The sequence below is a fragment of the Rhinopithecus bieti genome, unplaced genomic scaffold (genome assembly GCF_001698545.2).
Source record: "Rhinopithecus bieti isolate Rb0 unplaced genomic scaffold, ASM169854v2 scaffold_65429, whole genome shotgun sequence".
Lineage (NCBI taxonomy): Eukaryota > Metazoa > Chordata > Mammalia > Primates > Cercopithecidae > Rhinopithecus > Rhinopithecus bieti.
The window spans coordinates 30,145-39,189 of record NW_016824752.1 but is presented as its reverse complement, the minus strand read 5'-3'; the positions used below and the strand labels follow the sequence as shown (position 1 = coordinate 39,189).

The following is a 9,045-nucleotide window of genomic DNA, read 5'->3' as shown; positions in this document are numbered from 1 at the left end:
AGAAGAAATAAATATTTTCATCATACAAAAATATGTTCATTCATAACTTGGCTATTATGAATAGCACTGCAAAAGGAAACAAAGCCTCAATTAGAAGGACTAAATTTTTCTTTCTTGGAGATATATTGCATAGCATGGTGAAAATAGTAAATCATAATGCATTGTATATTTCAGAATTGCTGAGAGAGTAAATTTCAAGTGTTCTCACCATAAAAAATAATAAGTATTTGAGGGAATGGATATGCTAATTTGCTTGATTTAGTAACTCCACATTCTATTCATAAATCATAACATCACTTTGTACCCCATAAACATATAAAACTATAATTTGTCAATTTTCAATTCAAAAAATTAAAATTAAACTTTAAAAAAATGTTCATTATATGAAAATAACTAGATGGTATGTGGATAATTGGTTTCAGTGAATCAAAACCAAAAAATCTGGAAATTTAATTATAGTTTTGAAAAGTTTACTTTTAAAAAATTAAAATAATAATAATAATGAAAATGAACACAGCTTAAAAGAACATGTTCTTTTAAGAACATCACAGAATTCAACTATATATTGGTTTGTTATTGGAAACAACCCAACTTTAATATTCCTAATCATAGGCTTGCTGAATTTGATTGTTTTGCAAAACGACCTTTTCACATTTCTTCAGGAAGCAGAGGTCTCACACACAATTATTGCTGCCTTTGTGGCAGATCTAACTATCCTAGAGGGGCTCTGCAGTTTGGGAGTCAAAGCTATTAACAGCATGGGAGACCCCACTGAGAGAAATTCCTAACAAGCAGGACCCTATCCCTGAATCTTGTCTCAGCTGAGAACTCAGTGGTTTTTTTTTTTTTTTTCTTCTTCTTTGTTTTTCTAATTTCCTTTCTAGGAAGCTCACAGAGTTTAAGCTTTGTTCCCAAACTCATAAAACCAGTAAGTGACCAAAGTTAGATTTGAGTACAGCTTTAATCCACATCAAATTCCCTTTATTATTTCCCACACTACCACATTTCACATTTCCTCCTTAGGAAAATAATCTGTTACCAATTTATTATCCTCCTTTGTCTACGAAGTCAGCAGAGTTGGTCATAGACACCTTAGTTTCCTTGTACCTGCTCGGGGATACCCCTTTCATTTTTCCTCAGACACCCAGAATTCTCATGGCTTGTTGTTTTAAAAACTCCTCCAGCCTCTCCCGGCAGCCCAGAAACCTGGGTGATAGACCTGGCTTACCCATAAAGAGCTATTTGATCTTGACTAAATCTCTGGGCCTCCCCCAACAAACATCCCCATCCTGCTCAACATCTCTGTGATTATAAACTATAAGTGAAGGCAACCAGCTTGAAGGATTTCCTCTTATAGGTAAATTTACCCTCTTGAATATGAGGAAAACTTTAAGTGCAAGGAACACTTCTTAAAACAGGAACTTCTTGGCAATCTGGGCAGATAGGTGAGACATCTATTGCTTCCACAGGGCTTTGTCATCCAATGTCCTAGAACACTATCCACTCTTTCACTGAGAACATAAGGAAGGCATTCCTGTACCACGTTGATCCGTTGAATCTTTCCTCCCAGTTGTACCTTGAAATTTCTGAACCATGTGACGTTCTAGTGTCAGGGAGATTTGACAGGATGCATCAAGTATCAAACAAGAGTGTCATCTTAACCCACCCAGACCTTAAGTGAAATTAGCCTGGGGGCAAGTTAGAAGTCAAGTTAAAAGTGCATCATTAATACAACCCACACATGGAGAGAGGGAGGGAAGATTAGGAAATCACTGGGATCAAAAACACTGCTAGGCTGGTTGACTGATCAAACATCTTTTAGTATAGTGGGTTTCAGTCTCTGGTAGGCATAAGCATTGTCTGATGGGCTTAGTCACAAGGCAGATTATCAGGCCCTCTTGATAAGCAGCCCAGGTTACACCAATGCTGGTGTCCTGGAGCACATTTTAAGGAGTACTACTTCAGCATATCCCGAGGGATGACTTTGATTTCTGTTCATGTGATAGACAAAAAGGTGAAGGTTTTAAGAAAGGGGTCTACAATTAGTAACAGTAGCACTCCTTTGGGAAATATTATTTCTTTTTTTTTTTTTTCCCTTTTGAGATGGAGTCTCGCTCTGTCACCCAGGCTGGAGTGCAATGGCATGATCTCGGCTCACTGCAACCTCCACCTCCCAGGTTCAAGCGATTCTCCTCCCTCAGCCTCTCAACATTAGGGTAGGATAGTTAGCCTCAAGTAGGCTGCTAAGTGATTGGACTAGGGGTAATGATACAAGTTAGGGGTGATAATCATGGGCTTCAGTCACATTGGAGAGGTATACTGGTTAAGTCAGGGCAGTGAAGCCAAAATCAGTCCACTGGCAACCAAGAATATGGTAGATGTGGCTAGGAAACTGGGAGAGCTGCTAAGAGGGGTAGGAAGACAGTTTCTAGGTGAGATAGAGAAGAAGCCAAGACCATCATGCCTTTTAACACATGCCAGTATGCAAAGGCCAAAAGTAGGCAGTGAACTCTACTCAGGGTGATGGCAGCATATCAGGTTACTGTCTCTGATGTCTGGAAAATAGGCCACCAAGAAATTTCAAAAGAAGTTAGGGAGGTGGCTGCAACATGCATTGAATGAATCACAACAAAAATTTTAGAAAATCTCATGGTACTGGTCATAAAGAACAGAGTACATGGGAAGACTAGCTCTAGGTCCTAGGGTGGAGGGACTGGTGTTAAGCAGGACTCCATCTGGGCTGTAATGTAGTATTATACATCCATTCAGCAATATTTTGGCAAATATTTATTGGGCACCAGGCACCAGACACCTAAAATAAGACAGTGTGTCTCTTGAAGGAGATCACAACTTAATATCAGAATTGCAGATATATATCCTAATAGTTTCAATTTATTATTCAACTTTTCGAAGTTGTTTGCAACTCTCCCACTTAATCCTTCTGATGATGTGAATCAGACACACCTGAACAGAATCAAATAAAGGACCTTTAATTACTCCCTTGGGACCTAGATAAGCACTCTCAGTGATCGGGTAGAGCAGGCTATCTATTCTTACAGACCTGGATCCTTAGAGGGCCCTTTCGGTCTATCAGAGAAGCATGTCTTGATGCTCCTGAATCGAACCTGAGGTACCCACATGAGGATCTTTATTCACAGAAAACAAACGGCATTGGTCCAAGTCTGGTTAGGCAGGCAAGGAATGAAATTTTTTAACTTACCATTTCTGAAAGCTCTGTGATGAAATGGCTACTTTGAACTTACATCATGTAACGCACAGAGAGAGTCCTGCCTACTCCAGCCCTGAGCTTGTCACCTGGTCCATGGGCAGCCACAGATGTGGCTGCACCTGGGAAGGCTTTCCACCTAATCAAAGTTTGAAAAATTAATGGTGTATAAATTGTTGGGAGTTCCACAAAGGTCCCAATACATCCTTGCTCAAACACCTTCCAACTCTTAGCTGCTATATATAATAAATGAATAAACATTTAGCTAAAGGCTTCTTTGACTATTAAGATGCAAAGCTAGGAAGAGAAATGTGTTTCAAGTACTGTTACTCATTTCCTTCTTTGTGTAAATGAATTGATAGATTCCCAGATTCCCTATTGATATCTCCAAGGGCAGACTGTCATACTAAGAAAATCAAAGGGAAACATGAAACTAGATGAAAACAGGGCTCAGAAAATGTGGCTGGGCACCAGAGACACATCATTTTTTCAATGTTGTCTAAGGCTGGACCTAAACCCCGGGTTGGTTCTGAGCTGTATGGTTAGACGCTTTCCTCTCCATTAATTCCAAATAGGCACTTTTGCTGTTTTTTCTTTTCTTTTCTTTTCTTTTCCTGTTGACCTTGGGATGTGGAGGAGATAAATGGCAACACTGCTTGGCTCATTAGCTGTTCTCCTCTCCCCTGACTAAAATCCCAGTGGCTGAGCAGGAAGGTCCATGTTTACCAAATATCATAAAGGCATCATAGAAAATACCCATATGCAATGAGCAATAGTAGCTGGGAAGGACAAAAATACAGTATCTGCTCCCATCTGTGTGTGGTCCTTTCAGAAAGTGTGCACACATATGGTTGGCCCATGTTAATTAAGTCCAAATGTGGATTAGATTCAACTTGGAGAGCAACTGATAAATCTGCAGCTAAAATTTTCCCCAAATGCTTTGATATTTCCTGGATGAAAATGTTTTGAAGGTGTTGAATAGAAGAGGGATAAATTGAACACCATCAGAGGAAGGAGCTCAAATTACCAAAGATTTAAATAATCAATACTCCCTGACATCTTAATTACATTTTACATTTCAAAGTCATTTCACATCTAGTATTTATTTATATATCCAAACATTGGTGAAGGTAAAATGTAGCCTGCACATTAAAATAAATGAGAACTGCCTTTTTCATTGTCACTATGTGTCTAGTATTATATTTAATAGTGGCATGGAGGTGAAGAAAAAGAGAAAGTTACTGTACAATGTAGCAATTTTTAAAATGTTTTATTTTACTTTTTAAAAAAAGGGGAAAGAGAACATGTGTAAGCACACTTATGAACTGCAGATATGGTTTTGAGAAAACCAAAGTAACCTCGTACTTGTTGACAACTGAGAGTAAAATTGTGTTACCTGGCTGGTATTTTGCTGCATTAAAAAGACTTCCATTGTGGTAACTGGTGGATACTTACTGACCACTGTTTCTGGTGGCAAAGGTTGGAGAGAGAATGGAGTTCTGGTCAGATGATAGGATGGTCCATCCTTGATTGGATAACACTTTGAAACCAAGCATAATTCCTCGGTTTGCTTTTAACAAGCAGCTAAAGGGGAGGAACAGCATCAGCTAAACTATTATCTGAAAGTAGATGCAACTGTCACCTCTGTTATAAGCTACATGTCTCCCAAAAAGAGGAAACTCAAGGCAAGGAGAGTATCCATCTGCTTTGGACTAAGTGTGGAAAGTGAGTGGAGCCTGAATAGTACAAGTACGTCCATACGTATGTGTTAAGAAAGGTAAGGGGCATTGTCACCCTTACTTATTCCCTTTTATCCTACAGTCAACTCAGGGATAATTAAGACATTCATTGAACATTTATTATGAATCTGGAACTGAGGAAAACTGCAGGTCAAAGAAAGGTTAAATGACTTTTTATGGTCACTTAGTAAAATTGGATTTGAATCCAAGTATTCCTGACCCTCAGAACTGACATTTGTCCCACCCCAATAGAATTCTGTCTTTAATCCCCTAGTGTACATTTTGCTTTCTATCCTTCATCTGACTGCTCAAGTTTAGCAAAATACCCATACTAAAATGAAACATCAAATAAAACCGTTGTTTTATTGTCATTTGAAATAACCAATCAATCAGAAATGAGATGGTTTTGCTCTGAGAGTATGTCTCATGTGGAACTTCATATAATTGTATTCGTATATGTACTTAATAATTTTCAATGACTGTCCAATGATAAATATTGTATCCTCTTTGATACAGATGTTAGTTTGTAATTTTAAATGCCACAAGCGAGAAGAAACTTGTTGGAGAGACTGCTGAGACACACAGATGGACACATTTTTTTTCCATTTTAAAATAAAGTACCTTTTCCTTTGGATTATGTGCTATGAGAATGCACTAAAGTAATTCATATGTTTCATAAGAGCCATGGTGATATTATGCATGTTTATTTTGGTATTAATGCCATCCAGGAAACCTTACAAAAGTAGCAGTGTGGACCAGATAGAAGCCCACATTAATGTAAGTTGAGCAGCCTCACCAGGACCTCTGGTTTTCCTTTGGCTTTCTGCCATGAGAAAGTTCAGGTGATGAGTAATAACAGCGGACTAACTCCTCAGCTCTGCTGGCTCAAATCTACCACATGATGCCTTTAGTCTAAATAGTCAGTCAATTATTTTCCCAGCCAACCATCTTTGTGTAATTGTCTAAACGTATATAAACCCATGATTCATGAACATATTCTAAAATAATAATTCACAGATATTCCTGGTGATTGAATTAGAGGGTACAAATGATCTAGTTTGCGACTGGAAAATTCCTCAGGGCACTTGGTACTGAGTATTTGTCATTGTATAAACTATATGTTGAATTTTTCTTTTTTTGAGACAGAGTCTCACTTTGTCACCAAGGCTGTAGTGCAGTGGCATGATCTTGGCTCACTACAGCCTCGACTTCCTGGGCTCAAGCGATCCTCCTGCCTTAGCCCCCTAAGTAGCTGGGACTACAGGCACACACCACCAGTCCCAGCTAGTCTTTTTTTTTGTATTTTTTGTAGGGATGGGACTTTGCCATGTTGCTCAGGCTTGTCTCCATCTCCTGAGCTAAAGTGATACACCCTCCTCAGCCTCCCAAGTGCTAAGATTGCAGGTGTGAGTCACTGTGCCCAGCCACGTTGAATATTTTAGCGCTGCCTCTTCAATTACAGGTAGTCCAATCCTCCCTAACCTACTCCAAAATCAGGTTCCTCTTCTCAGGAGTTGTATATTTAATTGGGGAGAAAAGGGTTCAAAGATCCAAGTAGTTTAAGACAGGCAACTTGAAATTCCGAATCTCCTCTGCTGACTCAAGCCCTAAGGGACATGAAGAATGTACTCTTACTTACTCATCGGGAAAGTGTTTTGTGGTTTGGGAAGGAGAGGGAGGTCATTTTGAGTTAAAAACTTATAATAGTGCTAGAAGGAGCCTCATACTTGGTCTAAGTCCCTGGTTCAGTCTCATTTTATAGAGGAAACTGAGACCCAGAATGATAAACTTATGGGGCTGGAGAGGCTGTTCTATGATCCTGGGAGATATAGTAAATGATGAAAGGAAGTGTGGAGATCACAATGCCCTGAGCCATCTTCTCAGTATTCTGCTCTTTGTACCATTGCCTGAAGAGCAAACTCTGATTAATGTTAATGAAATGGAAAGTTACCTCTAAATGGAAGAGGTAACCTTCCTAAAAACCTACTGGTTGCTATTGATAATCCAGTCAGGTAAACAGTTAAGGACAAGTGGTCATGCTAACTGCCATGTATTTCATTGATCAAGTCTCTCTTTTCCTCCAAACAAGCATAAGATCTGTAATGGTTAATACTGAGTGTCAACTTGATTGGATTGAAGGATGCAAAGTATTGTTCCTGGGTATGTCTATGAGGGCGTTGCCAAAAGAGATTAACATTTGAGTCAGTGGACTGGGAGAGGCAGACCCACCCTCAGTCTGGCTGGGCACCATCTAATCAGCTGCCAGCACGGCTGGAATAAAGCAGGCAGGAGAAGATGGAAGAACCAACTTGCTGAGTCTTCTGGTCTTCATCTTTCTCCTGTGCTGGATGTTTCCTGCCTTCGAACATCAGACTCCAAGTCTTCAGCTTTTGGACTCTTGGGCTCACACCAGTGGTTTGCCAGGGGCTCTTGGGCCTTTGGCCACAGGCTAAAGGCTGCACTGTCAGCTTCCCTACTTTTGAGGCTTTGGGACTCAGACTGATCCACTGCTGACTTCCTTGCTCCTCAACTTGCAGACGGCCTGTCATGGGACTTTCCCTTGTGATGGTGTGAGTCAGTCAGTTCTCCTTAATAAACTCCCTTTCATAAACGTATGTAACTTTTAGTTCTGTCCCTCTAGGGAACCCTGACTAATACAAGAGCCTTACTCTGTTGTGTCTGAATCAATATTAGGTCCCATAGTGTTTGTGTATTTCTAACCTGAGCAGGAGCTCAACAAAGCTTTCCATACTTTATGAGAGTCTGTCATATATACAACACACTTTCTGGACCTTCATACTTCCACCCTCAGCCATACCTTTGTAAAGGGACCCTCTCCAAAAATAGCCCCTCCGCACCACAGCTCCTGCTGAATCCACTAGCATATGTGCATGCCCGGCTTCCCACCCTCCCAACCTTGCTCGCCTCTAGGAAGAATGGAATCATTGTGGTTTCCATGGCATTTCCCAGCACTTCTCTGAAGACTGCTTAATTCTGATGTGGGCGCTTATGTTACAGACATTAATTACTTCATTAAGTCAAGTCACAATACTAATGAGGATTTGGACACAGAGTTAGAAAATGAGAATGTAATTTTGCCTGGATTATAGAACATAAGGATAAATAATGGTCCAAATATGCACAGGGAAAAGAAATCATAGTTTTTCATAGCTGCCTTCTAATAGAAAATGTGGACTTACATGTCTCATCAAAATTGAGAGTAAGGTAATCAAAGCAACACTACTGGTAACATTTAAGGCAGGTCTCAGTTCATTGTGCATTTTATTTTTGGCTCTGACATCTAAATAGAGAATGTCCTTATTCCCTATGCCATAAAAAAATTTATAACTAAAGTTAGAATCTTTTGAAGTTCTTGCATCAGACTATAGGATCAGTCAAGGATGGGAGGCCATGTGAGAAAAGCTAGCCTTCTATGTATGTGGTTAGAGTTGGTCATTAGACAAGATTGTTTGGAGGAACACCGTTGGATGTCTGTCTAGAAATCTGCACTGTACCTACTCTCAGTGGTGCCTGTAATCTATCATCAGGGAAAAGCATGTCAATTCCCAAGGGTTCTCTATTACAACTCAAGTACTACTGGGAAGGCAGAATACTGAATTATCAACACCCAGAATTGCAAATAGAATCAAAAGGGATTAACAAGCAAATCACCTCCAGTGCCATAAAGGAATAAGTTTTAGGTCAGATAAAGGTTGATGATGAGGTGAACAGATGCTTTGGTGATATGGGGTGCTATTGTTGAGGGGCAATTTTATAATTATTTATGGTTTATTAGAGGGTAGCATGAGGCCCCAGATAACTGGTCAGTTTAATAACACACTGAAAGCAAACAATATTTTCTTAATAACTTCACCTTTAGGCATACCCATTCTGGAGGCATGCAGTAAATCTGGAAACAAAGCTCTTAACAGTTGGAGGGTCATAGCTTCTTTAATAAAGATAAGGACCTCTTCCTCTAAACAAATAAACAAACAAAAAATAGCTTAAATAACCTAATGCACAAAATATACATATACATATATATATATATATATACGCATGTTTTTTTTTTTTTTTTTT

General features: G+C 39.4%; 1 pseudogene; it reads right to left on the bottom strand.

Annotated features, from left to right (window-relative positions):
• Window positions 1–9,045, bottom strand: part of LOC108522440 (glycine receptor subunit alpha-2-like) — a 32,430-nt pseudogene that overhangs the window by 6,368 nt on the left and 17,017 nt on the right.